The sequence below is a fragment of the Jaculus jaculus genome, chromosome 8 (genome assembly GCF_020740685.1).
Source record: "Jaculus jaculus isolate mJacJac1 chromosome 8, mJacJac1.mat.Y.cur, whole genome shotgun sequence".
Classification (NCBI taxonomy): Eukaryota; Metazoa; Chordata; class Mammalia; order Rodentia; family Dipodidae; genus Jaculus; species Jaculus jaculus.
The window spans coordinates 132,373,737-132,391,075 of NC_059109.1; the positions used below are offsets into that span (position 1 = coordinate 132,373,737).

General features: G+C 46.1%; 1 protein-coding gene across 1 annotated transcript in view; it reads left to right on the plus strand.

Annotated features, from left to right (window-relative positions):
- Tshz2 (teashirt zinc finger homeobox 2) overlaps positions 1-15,910 on the plus strand; it is a 514,993-nt gene extending 499,083 nt beyond the window's left edge. The window contains exon 3 of the mRNA XM_045156263.1: positions 15,776-15,910. The gene's annotated coding sequence lies outside the window, so the exon portion shown is untranslated. The remainder of the gene's footprint in view (positions 1-15,775) is intronic.
- Positions 15,911-17,339: the final 1,429 nt, after the last annotated feature.

Genomic DNA, 17,339 nt, shown 5'->3' on the forward strand with positions numbered 1-17,339 from the left:
ATTAAAGCATTTTACTTATTTGTTGTGTGTGTGTGTGTGTAGGTGTGTGTGTGCCAGAACCCACGTGTAAAGGCCAGAGGACAGCACTTCGGCTGGGCTGCTCCTCGCCTTGCCCTTCACCGGAGCCGGCCCTCGGCCGTCTCGTCTTCGTTCTCTACCCTGCAAGTTCCCAGGAGTCGGGTCCCCAGTGCCCTCTCACCACGTCGTACTGGGAGGACAGAAGTCCGCCACAGCTCTCACTCACACGTGGAATGTGGGGAATTTGAAGCCAGGTTCTCAGAGAGGGCCGCAGCAAGCACCCCATCCAATGAGCCATCTCCCTGGCCCAGGATGATTTGCCCTCAACTGCCAACTTGCCTGGCTTCAGAAGCGCTGTCCCCGGGAGTGTCCACCAGCACTAGATCACGTGGCCTCTGGTCCAGTCAGTGAGTCACGCTTGCATGGGATCCTAGTAGATGGGCTCTCTGGGAAGTGTGAAAGGAAGAGGAGGGGTCTACCACAAGGAAGACGTATTCTTTTTTTTTAATTTTTATTTATTTATCTGAGAGCAACAGATAGAGAGCGAGAGAATGGGCATGCCAGGGCCCCCAGCCACTGCAAACAAACTCCAGACACATGTGCCCTCTTGTGCATCTGGCTAACATAGGTCCTGGGGAATCGAGCCTCGAACCGGGGTCCTTAGGCTTCACAGGCAAGCACTTAACCGCTAAGCCATCTCTCCTGCCCAGGAAGACGTATTCTTGACAAGCATACCTTGTCCCTGGCCCCTTCTGTGCTCCCCTTTTCTCTACTTCCTGGATGACCTGATATGAGGCGTTCCACCACACCTTCCCCCCACGATGGGTTAGAAACTTTGACACCATGACTCAAATCCCTCCTCTGAAGGCGTCTCTGTCAGGCATTTGGTAACACCTACAGAAAGCTGACTGGTACACCCATAATGTAAGCAAAAAGGGAACATATTTTAAAATAAAATCCTTTCAACTGGCCCATCCCACAGACATTCCAGACGAGTGATACAGGATCGAGGTTGGTGGAGAAGATGTTTGCTCTGGCACTGGTAAGAAAAGCCCACAGAAAACCCCCCAACTTCAAAGCTGTGGGCGAGCCGCCTGTCCGGTTTGTGTCACGACATGTCCATCACACGTTTGAGACACGTGGTGATTTATTCCGAGCCAAGCTTGGAAAGAGGAAGTTCAGAAGTTGAGATGTTTCCAGTGCAGCGATTATGGAGGATGTGCCGCCCCTGCTGAGCACTCCGCGGAGAGAGGTGTCCAGATGAGCAGCAGCAGTGGCCCCCCTTCCCAAGGGTTGGCAGGAGCAGCCTCGGGGAACTCTGCAGTGCAGTGCAGGCCCCACCGAAGTCGGGACAATTAGCGCTTAAAACAAGCCTGTGGAATCTAGAGAATATATGTCTGCGTTGCATGTTGGGCTATTTGTTTTCAGCTATAATCGCGTCACCCTGGATAAGTCACTGCTGATCTGAACCTCTGTAATGTATATTGGTGCCCATGGGGTCACGAGGGCATGAACAAAATAATGTGCCTACAGTGGGGCTCGGTCAGCAGTCAGCCGGTGACACTGATAACGTGACTCAAGATTTTCTACTGATGCAGCATTTATTAAAACACAGGTGATTTTTTGTTTTATTTTTTTACTTATTTATTTTATTTATTTGTTTGCAAGGAGAGAGAGAGAATGGGCACACCCTGGCCTCCAGCCACTGCAAACGAGTACCAGATACATGTAACTCTTTGTGCATGTGGTGGTTTGATTCAGGTGACCCCCATAAACTTAGGTGTTCTGGATGCTAGGTTCCCCAGCTGATGGCAATTGGAAATTAAAGCCTCCTGGAGGCAGAAATATTATTGGGGACAGGCTTATGGGTGTTATAGCCAGTTTCCCCATGCCAGTGTTTGGCACACCTTCCTGTTCCTATGATCCACCTTATGTTGGCCAGGGGGTGATGTCCACCCTCTGCTCATGCCATCATTTTCCCTGCCACCGTGGAATCGTGGAGCTTCCCCCTCAAGTCTGTAAGCCAAAATCAACCTCTCTTTGCCCCACAAGCTGCTCTCGGTTGTGTGATTTCTACCAGCAATGCGAACCTAACTGCAACGGTGCATCTGGCTTCATGTGGGTTCTGGAGTATTGAACTTGGGTCATTATGCCTTGCAGGCAAGCACTCTAGCCACTGGGCAATCTCTTCAGCCATGATGCAGACTTTTTGGCAATTGAGAGAAGAAGATGAAAGTAGTCCCTTCCACCACTCACAAACTTGGTCACCTTATTCTCCTGCGGGGAAGAGAGAGAGAAATCCCTTTCCAAAAGCCATTCGTATCAGTCTCTGTTTTCAGTGATGGGAAGACACTACATGAAAGAAATTAAGAAGCAGCAGCCAGAGGCTGGAGAGATGGCTCAGCTGGTAACGGTTGGGGCTCAGTCAGCAGTGGAAAGCCTATTGGTCCAAGTTCGATTCCCCAGTGCCCACAAAATGGCACACACATCTGGAGTTTGTTTACAATGGCAAGAGGCCCTGGCATATCCATATTCATTCAGTCAGTCATTCATTCTCTCTTTCCTTGCAAATAAATAAAATTAAGTTAAAAGAAAATAAAGAAACATAAGCAGGCCTTCGTTTCCCACCAGGACTAGGTGGTGAGACCCTATTGCTGAAGACACCACACACACACTTGGGTTTCAGGATACGGGGAAACCGAGCGGGCAGCCGCCTCCTTGCGGACTCGCTGTCATGGTACTGGGAGAGAAAAATCATCAATACTTTTACACAGTAGTGGAGCCCCTTAGACAACTGATCTAGTCAGACAGGCAAGGTGTGCCTGGTAGTGCAATGGTTGAAGGACTGTTATGGAGATAACCAACAACCTTTGGATAGAATCTGAGTCAGGCTTCCCCCAGGGGAGGGAATTCATGCCTGATATGGAAAATCTAGTCCAAAACCCATGGGCAGGAAGGTCATAGGCCCTACATGGGAAGCTACTACAATCGTTTGACTAGTGCCCCCCAAGCTTCCCTCTAAGTGTTTATGTTTATGCCCATAAATCAGTGTTACTCTTATTTTTGGTCAGAAAAGCTTCTTTTTAAAAATGGTGATATCGAGCCGGGCATGGTGGTGCACACCTTTAATCCCAGCACTTGGGAGGCAGAGATAGGAGGATTGCCATGAGTTTGAGGCCACCCTGAGACTACATAGTGAATTCCAGGTCAGCCTGGGCTAGAGTGAAACCCTACCTTGAAATACCAAAAAAAAAAAAAAAAAAAAAAAAAAAAAAAAAGGTAATAGGAACTTGGGAGACTCAAAATTTGTCAAGTGCTGAGAAAAGTGACTATGGAATGCTCAGCCCTAAATGAGACATCTGTCTTTACCATCCCCTCCAAAGGCCCAGGGGACATTGCAAAAGAGAGGGCAGAAAGAATGTAACAGTCACGGGATGGGGAGACAGGCGGTGGAACACCGTCTTGCAGACATGATGTGGCTGTTACACTCATGAACTCACAGCAACTGAAAGTGCCTGCTCACGGTTGGGCCCATCAGCCTTCCATCACGGAGAGCAGAGGGGGTCGTGAGGCCCCGCCCACCCCTCAGGAGCTTATGGCGGTCCATGGTTGCTGGACAAGAGGGAGACATTGTCTGTAGTGCTGTGGCCACTAGTTAGCTGCTTATGCTCTGGTAAATAGCACCTAACCCATTCCCATTCAGGCAACCCTAGTTGAACTCAATGGGTCATTAAAAAAAAGAAAAAGAAAAAAAGATATTGAAGTAGAAGTGTGACTAGTTTAGGAAGTTGAAAGGGCTCAGCAAAAAGGTGGACAGGGAAGCCCGGTGTGGTGTTACACCCCTTTAATCCCAGCACTCGGGAGGTAGAGGTAGGAGGATCGCTGCAAGTTCAAGGCTATCCTGAGACGACCTAGTGAATTCCAGGACAGTCTGAGCTACAGTGAGACCCTACCAAAGGGTGGACAGGGCTGGAGAGATGATTTAATGGTTAAGGTGCTTGCCTGCAAAGTCTAAGGACCCAGGTTTGATTCCCCAGTACCCACATGAACCAGAAGCCCATACTTCTGAAGTTTGTTTGCAGTGGCTAGAAGCCCTAGCATGCCCATTCTCTCTCAGTCTCTTTTTCTTTCTCTCTCTCTCTCCCTCTCTCTAATAAATAAAAATAAAAGATTTTAAAAAGAGAGGGGGACAGAAGCAGACATATATATCCAGGTGTGGTGGCACACACCTTTAATCCCAACATTCAGGAGGTGGAGTAGGAGGATTGCTGTGAGTTCAAGGCCACCCTGAGACTGCATAGTGAATTTCAGGTCAACCTGGGATACAGCAAGACCCTACCTCAAAAAAAAAAAAAAAAAAAAGCAATATATACACGTATAAGATTGTCAAAAAGAAAAGGTAGCAGAGACTGGGAATAGCTCAGTCGGTAGAAAGTGTGTCTATCTTACACAAAGCCCAGGTTCAATCCCTAGCATCTCATCAATCGAGCAAGGTGGCACATGTGTGTGTAATCCCAACACTTGGGAGGTGGAAACAAGATCAGAAGTTCAAGGTCATCCTGAGGTTCATACGAGTTTGAAGCTAGCCCCACTATGGAAGATGTTGTCTCAGGAAAATAAAAAATTAAAAAAAAAAAAAGTAGCATGCTGGCGCCGCGCCTGTGGAAGATCTTGGGTTTGAGGCCATCTTGGGGCACATAGCAAAAAGAGAGAGAAAGAGAGAGAGACAGAGAGAATAAATAACATTTTAAACCATTATTCACCTACCCACATGAAGGTATGTCTGGCATACTAAAGTATTAAATACATTTAAGCAATTATTTCATTTATTCTAAAAAGTGAAATTGTTCCAATGAAGTTTTAAGGGTTTCTTCACACGGAGATTTCTCTTAGGAAAAAAAAATTAAATAAAGCACTAATGATAAAACCCAGCAATGTAAGTAAGACAATTTGGATTTTTCCCATTGTAAATCAATTTGAAAAATATTAACTGTGGGATTCTCTCAGGATTGCACCATTAAAAGTCCCCTGTCTCCATTTCTACTTTGCGTCCTTGTCACAGCTTTCTTTGGATGGTAATATTTCTTACATTTTCTGCATTTATCTTTCATTCGTGTTTTGAATTTCCAACCAAAAATAGCTGTAAGTTCCCTGAAATAGGAGCCAGATGTCCCCAGCTCCTCACTTCAGCTCTCTGGGAGCAAGTTACCTAAATCATCAGCTGTAATCTCCCCATCCGTAGGGCACAAATATTCCTCCAATCCACAAGGAAGAATGCATGTGTATGCACACACACGTGCGTGTGCTTTCACATGTGCACGTGGCTCCAAGTTCTGGGCTGGGTCATTCTTGTTGAGAACACCAAGGAAACAGCTGCTGTCTTGATGCCCATTTATTACGAATGTTGACTGATGTTTCTAGTCTCTTGCTGGCTTGGTTTTTAGTGGTTTGGTGGTTGGTCTTTATCACAGGGTACTGCTCTGTAGCCCAGGCTTGCCTGAACCCACTATGCAGCTCAGGCCGACTTCAAGCTTGTGATCCTCCTGCTTCTGTCACTGAAAAGCCTGAGTGTTGCCCACCACGTCTGCCATGTTGTTACACATTGTTGCAGTTGCCCTCACAATCCTGGCACAAAGCACCCAGCCAGAAGCAGCGTATAGGAGGGAAGGGTTTATTTCAGGCTTACAGAACCCAGGGGAAGTTCCATCGTGGCAGAAGAAGCCGGCTCACTCCATCGCACATCCACAGCACAATAGCCAGTACCCGCCAGCACGAAGAGCCAGGGCTCAACCTGACTCTAAACGCACCTTGTGGCTGGACTTCGTGATCCACCCCCTAGCGGCAGCAGGCTGCTGGAGATTTAAGTTGCAAGCTTAATCAAAGATACCTCAGGCGGCCTGGAGAGACAGCATAGTGGCTAAGGCGCTTGCCTGTGAAGCCTAAGAACCCATGTTTGAATCTCCAGGTTCCATGTAAGCCAGGCACACAGTGATGCAAGTGTGTGCAACGTTGCACATGAACACAAGAGGGCACACACGTCTGGAGTTAGTTCGCAGCTTCTGAAAGGCCCTAGTACATCCATTCTCTTTCTCTCTCTGAAAAAGATAAAGTAATACATAAAAATACTTCAGAAGGGGCTGGAGAGATGGCTTAGCAGTTAAGCGCTTGCCTGTGAAGCCTAAGGACCCTGGCTCGAGGTTCAGTTCCCCAGCACCCACATAAGCCAGATGCACAAGGTGGTGCACGCATGTGGAGTTCGTTTGCAGTGGCTGGAGGCCCTGATGTGCCCATTCTCTCTCTTTTGCTATCTGCCTCTTTCTTTCTCTTTCTGTCGCTCCCAAATAAAATCAAAATTAAAATTAAAAAATAAATACCTCAGGCTTGGCTGGAGGGATGGCTCAGCAGTTATGATACTTGCCTACAGAACCTAACAACCCAAGTTTAATTCCTCAGTATCCATGTAAAGCCAGATGCACAAAATGGTGTATGTGTCTGGAGTCTGTTTGCAGCAAGTGGAGGCCCTGGCACAGCCATTCTCTCTGTCTCTCTCTCTCTCTCCTATCTCTCTATTTGCAAATAAATAAAATATTTATTTAGAAAAAAACCCTCAGGCTACAGGGCATACATTCCAAATGCAGGGAAGAGCACACTAGAAGGAGGAGAGAGCTTGGGTAAAGCCCCCAAAGGCAGGCGTGCAGGAGCCCAAGGCACTAAGTCAACCCTATCAGCCAAGAGCAGAGGGGCTCCGATGTAGTTAGAGAAGTGGCGAAGACAATATCGCTTATTTTGTCTTCATTCGGTTCGGCCTATCACAAGAGATACGGAAGAGTTCCAAACCGTGAAGAAAGAGCGATGAGCACTCCAGTCCAATTTGTCCTGTTACAAGAGCGCTTTGTTTTCATCTGGGAAATGATAGCAAGGACACAGAGTGGACCGAGAGCTTGGAGTGTGAATTCCCAGGTCACCAGGCAAGAAATGCACAGGCTTACACTGGGGTGCTGAGGGTGGAGATGGGAGAAGGTTTTGTAGGGGAATCGTATGGATAGCTGGGTGATGCTGACCAGTGGGAGGGGCACTCATAGTATCAGGACGGCCGGAGGTCTGGAGGGCGCCACTATACCAAGTTCCTTTCCTATGCAGAAAGGTGGTGGACAGAGGTCAGAAGGGGGCCTTGCCTTTGAAGCAGTCATGATGAGCACTTTATTCTTGCCTTTTCCTGTCCTGAAAGAGAACGCATCCATCACATAACCAGCCCACTCACGCAACTTCAAAAGGAAATCACCCCATGTTCGGGCCTTACAGTAGGGAAGAATATAGATAGATAGATAGATAGATAGATAGATAGATAGATAGATAGATAGATAGATAGATAGATGATAGATCGATTGATCTCACTAGAAGAGGACTTTTCAAACTTGAATATGACAGGATTCCCCTGTTAGGTAGGATCTGACTCCTTTTTTTGTTTTTTTTAATTGGTTTTTTGAGGTAGGGTCTCACTCTGGCTCAGGCTGACCTGGAATTCACTATGTAGTCTCAGGGTGGCCTCGAACTCTTAGCAATCCTCCTACCTCTGCCTCCCGTGTACTGGGATTAAAGGCGTGCACCACCACATCGGGCTCTGACCCCATCTTTTAAAGCCATTGTAAACACAGCCACTGAAGACATGTGTTTGGGTCACAGCCTACACCAAAGCAGGAAATTGTCACTGAGGCAACACAGGCCTGCTTGAACTTTATGAGACCTCTTCCTCTTCCTCGGCTACTCCACAGCCCCACCTCTGCCTGCTCCCGGCCTGGCAGAGGCTGCCTTCAATTGGGTCCAAAGAAGGAAGCTCACTCCCTTAGTGACTCAGCAAAAATCTGTTCGCTGGACAGGAGGAGGGTTGTAATAATACTTGTCTATGATTGGTCCTGACAAAACCGGAAGCTGTGATGTGATTGGTGTGTTACAATCATTATATTTGCCTGCCATACCCATATCAAGTACCATGCTAGCTATATCACCAGGTTTGCTTTTCCTGGAAAGCACAGCCAAATGACCAGATCTATGCCCCAAAGACAGAGCTGCTGTAAGCACGTAGATATGGATTTTGATGTGTATCAAACGGGCCTTTCAAGTATTAGCAACATCCATGCCAACAGTCACTTGATTTCTGACATGGAAATTAACTCCCATTAAAGTACCCATTAAAACGTGCGCTTTCTCTTTGTTAACTATGTTTGTTTCTGGAAATACAGCATGCGTCAAACTATGCTTAGAAGACTAGGTTTAAGGGTAAGATGGAGTTCAGTTCTCCACTCAGACTCTTGGCAATCAGGAGAGGCCTACGTGGTTGACCCAGCTCCAGGAAAAGAGACTCTGTGGACTGTGGTATGTAACCAGGGATGATCTGAAGAGCCCACAGCCCTCAGGAGAGTCTCCAGGAGGAGCACTGGACTGGCTCCGTATGTGAAAAGTGTCAAAGATTCAAAGATGACAGGCCCTGACCGCAGACAGCATTCCAAAGCTAAACCAGAGGGCGGCCACACTAGTGGACATGCTGCGACTCTGAAGCAGTGTGTGTGTGTCCGTGTATGTGTGGGCATACATGTGCCACAGCACACGTGTGGAGGTCGGAGGACAACTTTCAGGTCAGTCTTCGCCTTCCACTTTGTTCCTACACAGGATCTCGATAGGCTTCCCGTCTGTTCTCCAGCTTCCCGGGCATTCTGTCTATGCCTCCGTTCTCATGGTGGGTGCACTGGGTTACAGAAGCCAGACATAGGCTCCACCTTCTACATGGGATATCGGGGGGTCTAAAGTCAGATACTCAGACTAGCCATCTCCCCAAGCCCCCAAATCTTTTGTATGGATATTGAGGTAGTGTCTCGCTCTAGCCCAGGCTGACCTGGAATCCATTATGTAGTCTGAGACTAGCCTCAAACTCATAGCGATCCTCCTGCTCCTGCATCCTGAGTGCTGGGATTAGATGGGGGCACCACCATACCTGGCACAAATATATATATATTTTTAACTTGTTTGCAAGCATAGAGAGCAAGAGAGAAGGAATGGGTTCACCAGGGCCTCTTACCTCTGCAAATGAACTCCAGGTGCATGTGCCACTTTGTGCATCTGGCTTTATGTGGGTCCTGGGGAATTGAACCTGGGTCCTCTGGTTTTGCAGGCAAGTGCCTTAACAGCTAAGCCACCTCTCTAGCCCCAGCCCCAGAACCTTTCTTTTAAAAATTATCTTATGCACACCCCTTGTGTGAAGCAGCCCCACACAGCACTCAGTGGCTAACAACCCCAGCCTCAGCTATTCCATGCCGGTGAAACCCACTTTCCAGAAAACCCAAATTCCATCCCAGGAATGGTAGGTAACAGGTAAAATACAGCCAAGTGAGAAGAGAAGTTGCAGAACAGAACAAGCCAGAGCAGGGAAGGGGAACCTTTGACCAGAACAATTCTCCTGGGGGTTAGACAGGCCAGCATAACCAAATTAAAGCCTATAAAATTCTATGCATCTGCTGATGACCCTGTAATTAATACAAAAATAATTACATCTTTTTTTTTCCTGGCTCTCCCTCACAAACTCTACTTAATGAACACAGTCAGTGACTTTTTAGGTATATAATTAAATTTTTTTTATTTATTTCTATTTTATCATAGTAGCTCAACATATTGGTGGATGAAAAAGGCCATATGTCACTACAAAGTCTGGTCTTTCTGCTGAGAGCCACCAACACTGTTTCTTTTAAGTTTATTTATTTGAGGCAGAGACGGAGAGAGAATGGGTGCACTAGGGCATCCAGCCACTGCAGACAAACTCCAGACTCATGTGCCACCTTGTGCATCTGGCTTATGTGGGTTCTGGGGAGCTGAACCTGGGTCCTTTGGCTTTATAGTCAAGCACCTTAACTGCTAAGCCATCTCTCCAGCCCTGTTTGTTTGGTTTTTTTTTTTAAAAAAACTGGTTTGTGCAATCCATTCTGAGCAGAGAAAGAATTCCTATTCGCTCAGTGCCTTGTCTTCATTTTGTAGATTTGATTTTCTAGTAACATTGTATCTTGTACCCTGTAGAAAAATAAAGACCTTCTCCTCCTCTTCCTGCTCCTCCTCCTTTAAAAGAGAAAAAAAAAAAATCCACTTCATTGCCCCAAAGTGACTCAAGACTCAGATCCCCTTTTTGCCCTTCTGCCAGTACGGAAAGGGGGACCTTCTAAAACTTCTTCTTCCGTCATCAGGGTGGGACACCTGTGGAACTTTTCAGTTGTCTGGTTTTATTTTCTGAGACAGGCTCTCGGGCAGCTCAGGCCAGCCTTGACTTCCTGACCTTCCCACCTCAACCTCCCAGTGCTAGAATTACAAGTGTGGTCACCATGTCAGCCTGCTCCAAGAACTTCTCTAATGGGAAGAGCCCCACAGCTGGATTGTAGAGAAGACCCTTCTCTGGAATCTAAAAGTAGTTGCACCCAGATATTCTTGAGGAAATGCCTTTAAATTATCCACAATGCCAGTGTTGTAGCACTTTAGGACACTGCCTAGCCATCACAGGTGTATGCTTACTTTGGCTCCGCTGCATCCACGGTAACTGATTTAAAAGGTGCTGAAGACGTTTCTATTGGCTCCTGGTTTCTGAGGGGTTTGGTGTGTCACAGTGGAGAATGTCGCATGGAGCCACTCCATTCACCATGGTGGGATTCATAACAAAAGCTGTTCATTGGGCTGGAGAGATGGCTTAGCAGTTAAGCACTTGCCTGTGAAGCCTAAGGACCCCGGTTCAAGGCTCGATTCCCCAGGACCCACGTTAGCCAGATGCACAAGGGGGCGCACGCATCTGAAGTTCGTTTGCAGTGGCTGGAGGCCCTGGTGCACCCATTTTCTCTCTATCTGCCTCTTTCTCTCTGCCTCTCTCTCTCTCTGTCGCTCTCAGGTAAATAAATAAAAAAAAAAATTAAAAAAAAAAGCTGTTCATATCATGACAGGTCAGGAGGCAGGACATGAGGCAGGAGGCAGGAGCCAAGCAACCTTCCGCTAGTGACCTGCTTCTGCCATCATGAGCTTCCCCGGCCTCCCACAGCAGCGCCCACCAGCTAGCGAACGAGTGTTCAGACCATGAGCCTGTGGGGTTGTTTCGTATTAAAACCATAACCACGGAGAAAATAAGAAGTGTGGTGGGGCTGAGGAGATGCGTCGGTGGTTAAAGGTGCTTGCTTTCAAAGCTTATCCGCCCAGGTTTGATTCCTCAGACCCACATAAAGCCAGACACAAACGCGGCACAAACATCCGGCGTTCCTTTGCAATGGCAAAAGACTCTGGCCCACCCATAACGCGTGCGTGCATGCACATACGTGCACATGTGAAAATAAATAAAAAATGTAAAGACGTGGTGTTCTATGAGGACCCGTGACTGCAGGCAACTTGGCTTCACCTGTTTTCTAGTTGGAAGGCACCAGGGGTATGTCCCTTCACTGGGAAGCTTTGCATAGATTGAACAGCATGTCCACTCAGAAAAGTTCTTTATCCCCCAGCATGGTGGCGCACGCCTCTAATCCCAGCACCCGGGAGGCAGAGGTAGGAGGATCACTGAGAGTTCCAGGCCACCCTGAGACTCCATAGTGAATTCCAGGTCAGCCTGAGCTAGAATGAGACCCTACCTCGGAAAACCAAAAATAATAATAATAATAATAAAATAAGGTCTCCATCACTACCTTTCATATTGATCCTTCCATACTGAGGGTCCCCCAAAAGTCAAATCATCTTTAGGAAGGAATCATAAAAAGCCAATGATGCGATCTGGATTTCTGCCTTGGAATCTGAGAGGCTTCCTTCGTTTTTGCACATGAATATCTTCCTTGAGTGTACTGGTGAGTGTTTTATGGAGAAGAAAAGAAAAGAGTGGTCCAGTGCATGCTGCCAGCAGGCTTGAGCAGAGACCTAGTGTGCGGTGTGGTTGTACTTGAAAGGGTTCTCAGCCTTTAATATGCTAATGCGCATTTCCAAGAAAGGGGCTATATTTTTTTTTTTTACCTTACTTCCTTCCCAGAACAAACTTGGCCTCTTGAGAAACTACCCATAAATGTCTGGCAGTTGATGACATCTGGAGCCACTTCAAAAAAGTGATCAATGAATCAAGGCTCTATACGATTGTGTCACAGCATTGGGAAGACTGGGGCAGGGGGATCTCGAGTTCCAGGCCAGATCAGCCTAAAGGACAGCGTGAAACCCTATCTTAAAAGAACATCAAAAATTAGAATCACAATATTGTCGTAATAAGTGTTTAACATGTTGTTACAGTGGTGAAGAGGCTCGAACCTGTAATCTCAGCAAGCTCTTGGGAGGCAGTCAGGAGGATCAGGAGTTCGTCATCTTCAGCTACATAGACAGCTTGAGACAAGCCTGGGCTATATGAGACCCTCTCCAAAAAAAAAATAAAAAAGTTTTGTGTACGAGTTCTCTATGCATATCAAATATGATAGGGGGCTGGAGAGATAACTCAGAGGTTAAGGCGCTTGCCTGCAAAGCCCAATAACCTGGGTTCAATTCCCGGTACTCACATAAAGCCAGATGCAGAGTGGTGCATGCGTCTGGACTTTGTTTGCAGTGGCTGGAGGCCCTGGCACACCCATTCTCTCTTTGCCTATCTCTCTCACTCTAATAAATAAAAATAAAAATTTAAATTTATTTATTTGCAAGCAGAGAGAAAATATGGGCCTTCCAAGACCTCTAGCCACTGGGGAAAAAAAAAAAAAAAAAAACCTCTAGGCATATGCATCACTTTGTGCATCTGGCTTTATGTGGGTACTGGGGAATCAAACCCTACCTGTCAGACTTTGCTAGCAAGCTAGCAAGTGAATTTAACTGAAGAGCCATCACTCCAGCCTTCTCTTTGGTTTGTTGTTGCTGTTGTTTGTTTGTTTGTTTTGGTTTTTCAAGGTAGGGTCTCGCTGTAGCTCAGGCTGACCTGGAATTCACTGTGTAGTCTCAGGGTGGCCTCAAACTCACGGTGATCCTCTTAACCTCTGTCTCCCGAATGCTGGGATTAAAGGCGTGCGCCACCACGCCTGGCTTTTCCTCTTTGGTTTTTGTGAGGCAGAGTCACACTCCAGCCCAGGTTGACCTGGAACTCACTCTGTAGCCCCAGGCTGGCCTCAAAGTCATGGTGATCCTCCTACCTGTGCCTCCCAAGTGCTGGGATTAAAGGTATGCACAACCACTCCTTGCTTCTATTTTATTTTGATGTCATCGTCTTTTCCTCCTGTGAAGGTAGTTCTAGGCACTGTGAGATCATGGATATCCAGGCCATTTTGTACCTGGAAGAGTCCATTGTAAGGAGTCCTGTCCTTCCTTTGGTTCTTACATTCTTCCTGCCACCTCTTCCGCAATGGACCCTGAGTCTGGGAAGATGTGATAGAGATGTTTCAGTGCTGAGCCCTCCTCCATCACTTCTTCTCAGCACCATGGTGCTTTCTGGGTCATCCTACTCTTTCATCGACAACTTCCATAAAAGCAAAACATGCAATGAGCATAGTCCCCTCGCACCCCTCGCCCTCCCCTCCATTGAATCTCTTCTTCTTTCCAACTAGTCTCTCTTCAAATTTGATGTCCTCATTTTCCTCCCTATTCTGCAGGCCTTGTGTGGGGAGCTCCAGCCGCTGTGAGGTCATGAATATGAAGGGCACTTTGTGTCTGGAAGGCAGCGTTATTGTAAGCGCTCCTCCCTTCCTTTGGCTCATACAGTCTTCGACCACCTCTTTCACAATGTTCCCTCAGTCTTGAAGGGTATGATAGAGAGGTCTCAGTGCTGAAAATCCCACTGTCACTTCTTCTCAGCACTTCTGTGAGTCTTAAGTCACCTCAGTGGTCACCACCATCTGAAAAGAGAAGCTTCTCTAACCAACAGTGAGAGTAAGCATGAATATACAGGCATAGCCAGGTGTGCTGGTACACACCTTTAATGCCAGCGCCTGGGAGGCCAAGGTTCAAGGATCACTGTGAGTTTGAGGCCAGCCTGAGACTACATAGAGAGATGGCTTAGCAGTTAAAGCACTTGCCAACAAAGCCAAAGGACTCAGGTTCGATTCCCCAGTACCCACATAAGGCCAAATGCAAAGGTGGTATATGCATCTAGAGTCAGTTTACAGTGGCTAGAGGCCCTGGCATGCCCATTCTCTCTCTCTCTCTCAATATCTCCCTCCCTCCCTCCCTCTCTCTCTCTCTCTCTCTCTCTCTCTCTCTCTCTAAAAAATAAATAAATATTTTTAAAAATTATATAAGGGATAAAATAATATCCACTTAGCCAGACAACAGTAGTAGTTTCCACTCTAGGGCTCATGACTTCCCCAGCCACACACTTTTCATTATATTTTCAGTACCAGGCCGGAATTCCCTCCCATGGAGCAGACCTCAAGTCCCATCAGAGAGCAGTAGGTTTCCCACATAACACACATGCTACCATTGCGCCAGTTAGTCCGCTTGGTCTGACTAGCCAACCATAGAGCTGGCAGGATCCAGTGCTCATTATCACTGTCAGTGACTTTTCACCCCCAACAGACTGCATAGCTCTTTCTAGCATCCCACCAGCTAGCCAACAGGGAGAGGGCTCCCTGCTCAGCTCTAATGTTTTATTTTTGATTATGGCAAAATACACATAAAGTAGAATTTACCATTTTAAATATATAATTCACTGCCATTATCTCTGTTCACATTGTGCAACCAAAAATCATCCTTTTTCCAGAATGTCTCATTTTGCAAAATTAAAATATACAGCAGCTAACTTTGCAACTGGCTTCTTTTCACTTAGCATAATTTTTCCATGGAGTTCATCTGTGTAAGAATGTGGACTCTCCTTCCTTTTGAAGGCAGGGTACTGTTTCATTCTGTGTACACACTGGATCTTGTTTATCTATTTGTTCATTGATGGATTGCTTCTGTCTTTTGGCTACCATGAATGTGCTTAACAAACATGGGTGTGAAGCCAGGCATGGTGGTGCACACCTTTAATCCCAGCACTCCGGGAGGCAGAGGTAGGAGGATTGTCCTGAGTTCAAGGCCAGCCTGAGACTACATAGTGAATTCCAGGTCAGCCTGAGCTAGAGTAAGACCCCACCTCAAAATAAATAAATAAATAAATAAAAATGGCTGTGAACTCATAGGTACTTTTGTTGGAGTTTACATTTGAAAAACAAAAAAAATTCTAAATTGGTTCTGTGTGTGTGTGTGTGTGTGTGTGTGTGTGTGTGTGTGTGTGTGTGTCTGTACATGGATACCGGGGAATTAAACCCAGGCAGTCAGGCTTTGCAAGCAAGTACCTTTAACCACTGAGCCATCTCTCTAGTCCTGGCTCTGTTATTTATGTCTCATCATCTGGTTATGTCAGACCCTGGGCTAGGCTTAACTGTAACTCTGCTCAGAACATTAGTAAAAATGAAGTAGACTAGCTGGGCAATTTGGCCACCCTGGGGAAATCACCCTAGCTGGACCTCAGAAAGTAATGCCTCTTAAGCCGGGCGTGGTGGCGCACGCCTTTAATCCCAGCACTCGAGAGGCGGAGGAAGGGGAATCACTGTGAGTTCAAGGCCACCCTGAGACTTAACCTAGTGAGTTCCAGGTCAACCTGGACTAGAGTTAGATCCTACCTCAAAAAAAAAGAATAATAAATAATAATGATAATAATAATAATAATGCATCTCTTTCCCTCTCTCTCTCTCTGTCTCTCTCTCTCTCTCTCTCTCTCTCTCTCTCTCTCTCTTTGTTATTCTCATTCCCGTTACAGGACAAATGCCTTAGTTTCAACTTTGCAGCCTGGATCTCCCTCACTCTGACTGAGCCCTTCTTCGTTGCCGCACACCGCTTCTGCCATCGAACTCACTGACCTCCTACTGACACCCTGCTCCAAGAAGACTGCCAAATACATACATACATACATACATATATATATATATATATATATATATATATATATATATATATATATATATATATATGTCACCCCAACCATTTCTCTTCATCCTCACTAGCAATTTGGTAATGAAGTATTGATTTCCACTTCCCTCCTTATGGAAGATACTAGATTCTCATTGATAAACTGCAACGGGGCTGTCTCGTCTCCACGGTCCCCTTTACACTGTCACAAGGAAACAAAGTGCCACTGAAGAAACAGAATGACCGGGAACATTGATGTGCTCATTTTGTCAGTTTGTAACAGGAAAGGGAGGGGGGAATATAAGTCTTCAGAGTTTAATGTCCAAGTGGGCTACCCTGGGAAGCTTAGTTTTCATGGTGATGTCCATCTCCTATTTATAACCCCCCTGGGAACGTTTGTCTAAAGGAAATGTTTCTGTTCAGTGTAACAATTACGGTTGCACCTGGATTGCCCAGTCCTGCCCCTGCACCGGGGAGCCATTAATCACTGCAAAGTAGAAGAATTATTAAGTTAAACCAGAGTTTGAGCCAAGAAAACCTCTGAACATTGTTCATCTTCTGTGAAAGTTGTTAGGCTCACGGTGTCGCTGCCAAAGGCTTCTTCCCATGCAGGGGGGGATATGCAGCGTCCTGATTGGTTGAGAAGCAGTCTCCAGCAGGCACCCCTATCAGATGACACCCACAAACTGGGAGAAAGGGTGACATGTAGATTCTGCGAGGAGGAAGCGAGGAGAAGGGATCATTGCTGGGTGGAAAGTAGCTTTATCTATTAACCTCTTCCTGCAAGACCTGTGGGGAGCTCTCCAAGTGCAACTTCTCCCCAAAGCCCCCAGAAAGCATGAAGCAGAGTGTCCATTTTAAATGTGTTCCTGCAACTTTTTTCATTAAAACTTTAAGGGCCCAATTTTAATTTGTGGAATATTCCCGTTAATAATGAGATCTAATTAAGACATCCATTAAAAGCCCGTTAAAGTTAATTTAACGTAAAAATTCCAATAGAACTGTATTAGATTTTCTCCATTAAATTAACGTTATGGATTTTTAACGGATGTCTTAATTATATGTTATTATTAACGGGAATACTGTATTACACAGATTAAAATCAGGTCCTAAGTCAACTTGGAAAAGCTAAGAGCATGCTTTAACGTTAAAGCCTTGCATACCTAGGGCACCATTTGGAAATGCAGGGGTCATCCTATTTGTTCTAGGTGAGCATTTGCTATACCATGGAAAGTAACCTATAATAGATAAATCCATCTTTGCATTTAAACAATGAATTTCTGTATTCTCAAAGGACAAACGAGTCTGGATTGTATTGCAAAGTGCCACTCAGCTAGCTATAGGTGAAATATTTAAACCATGCGAGGCACAACACCAGGGAGCTAGATGCTTCCAGAACAAATGAATATTTTGTG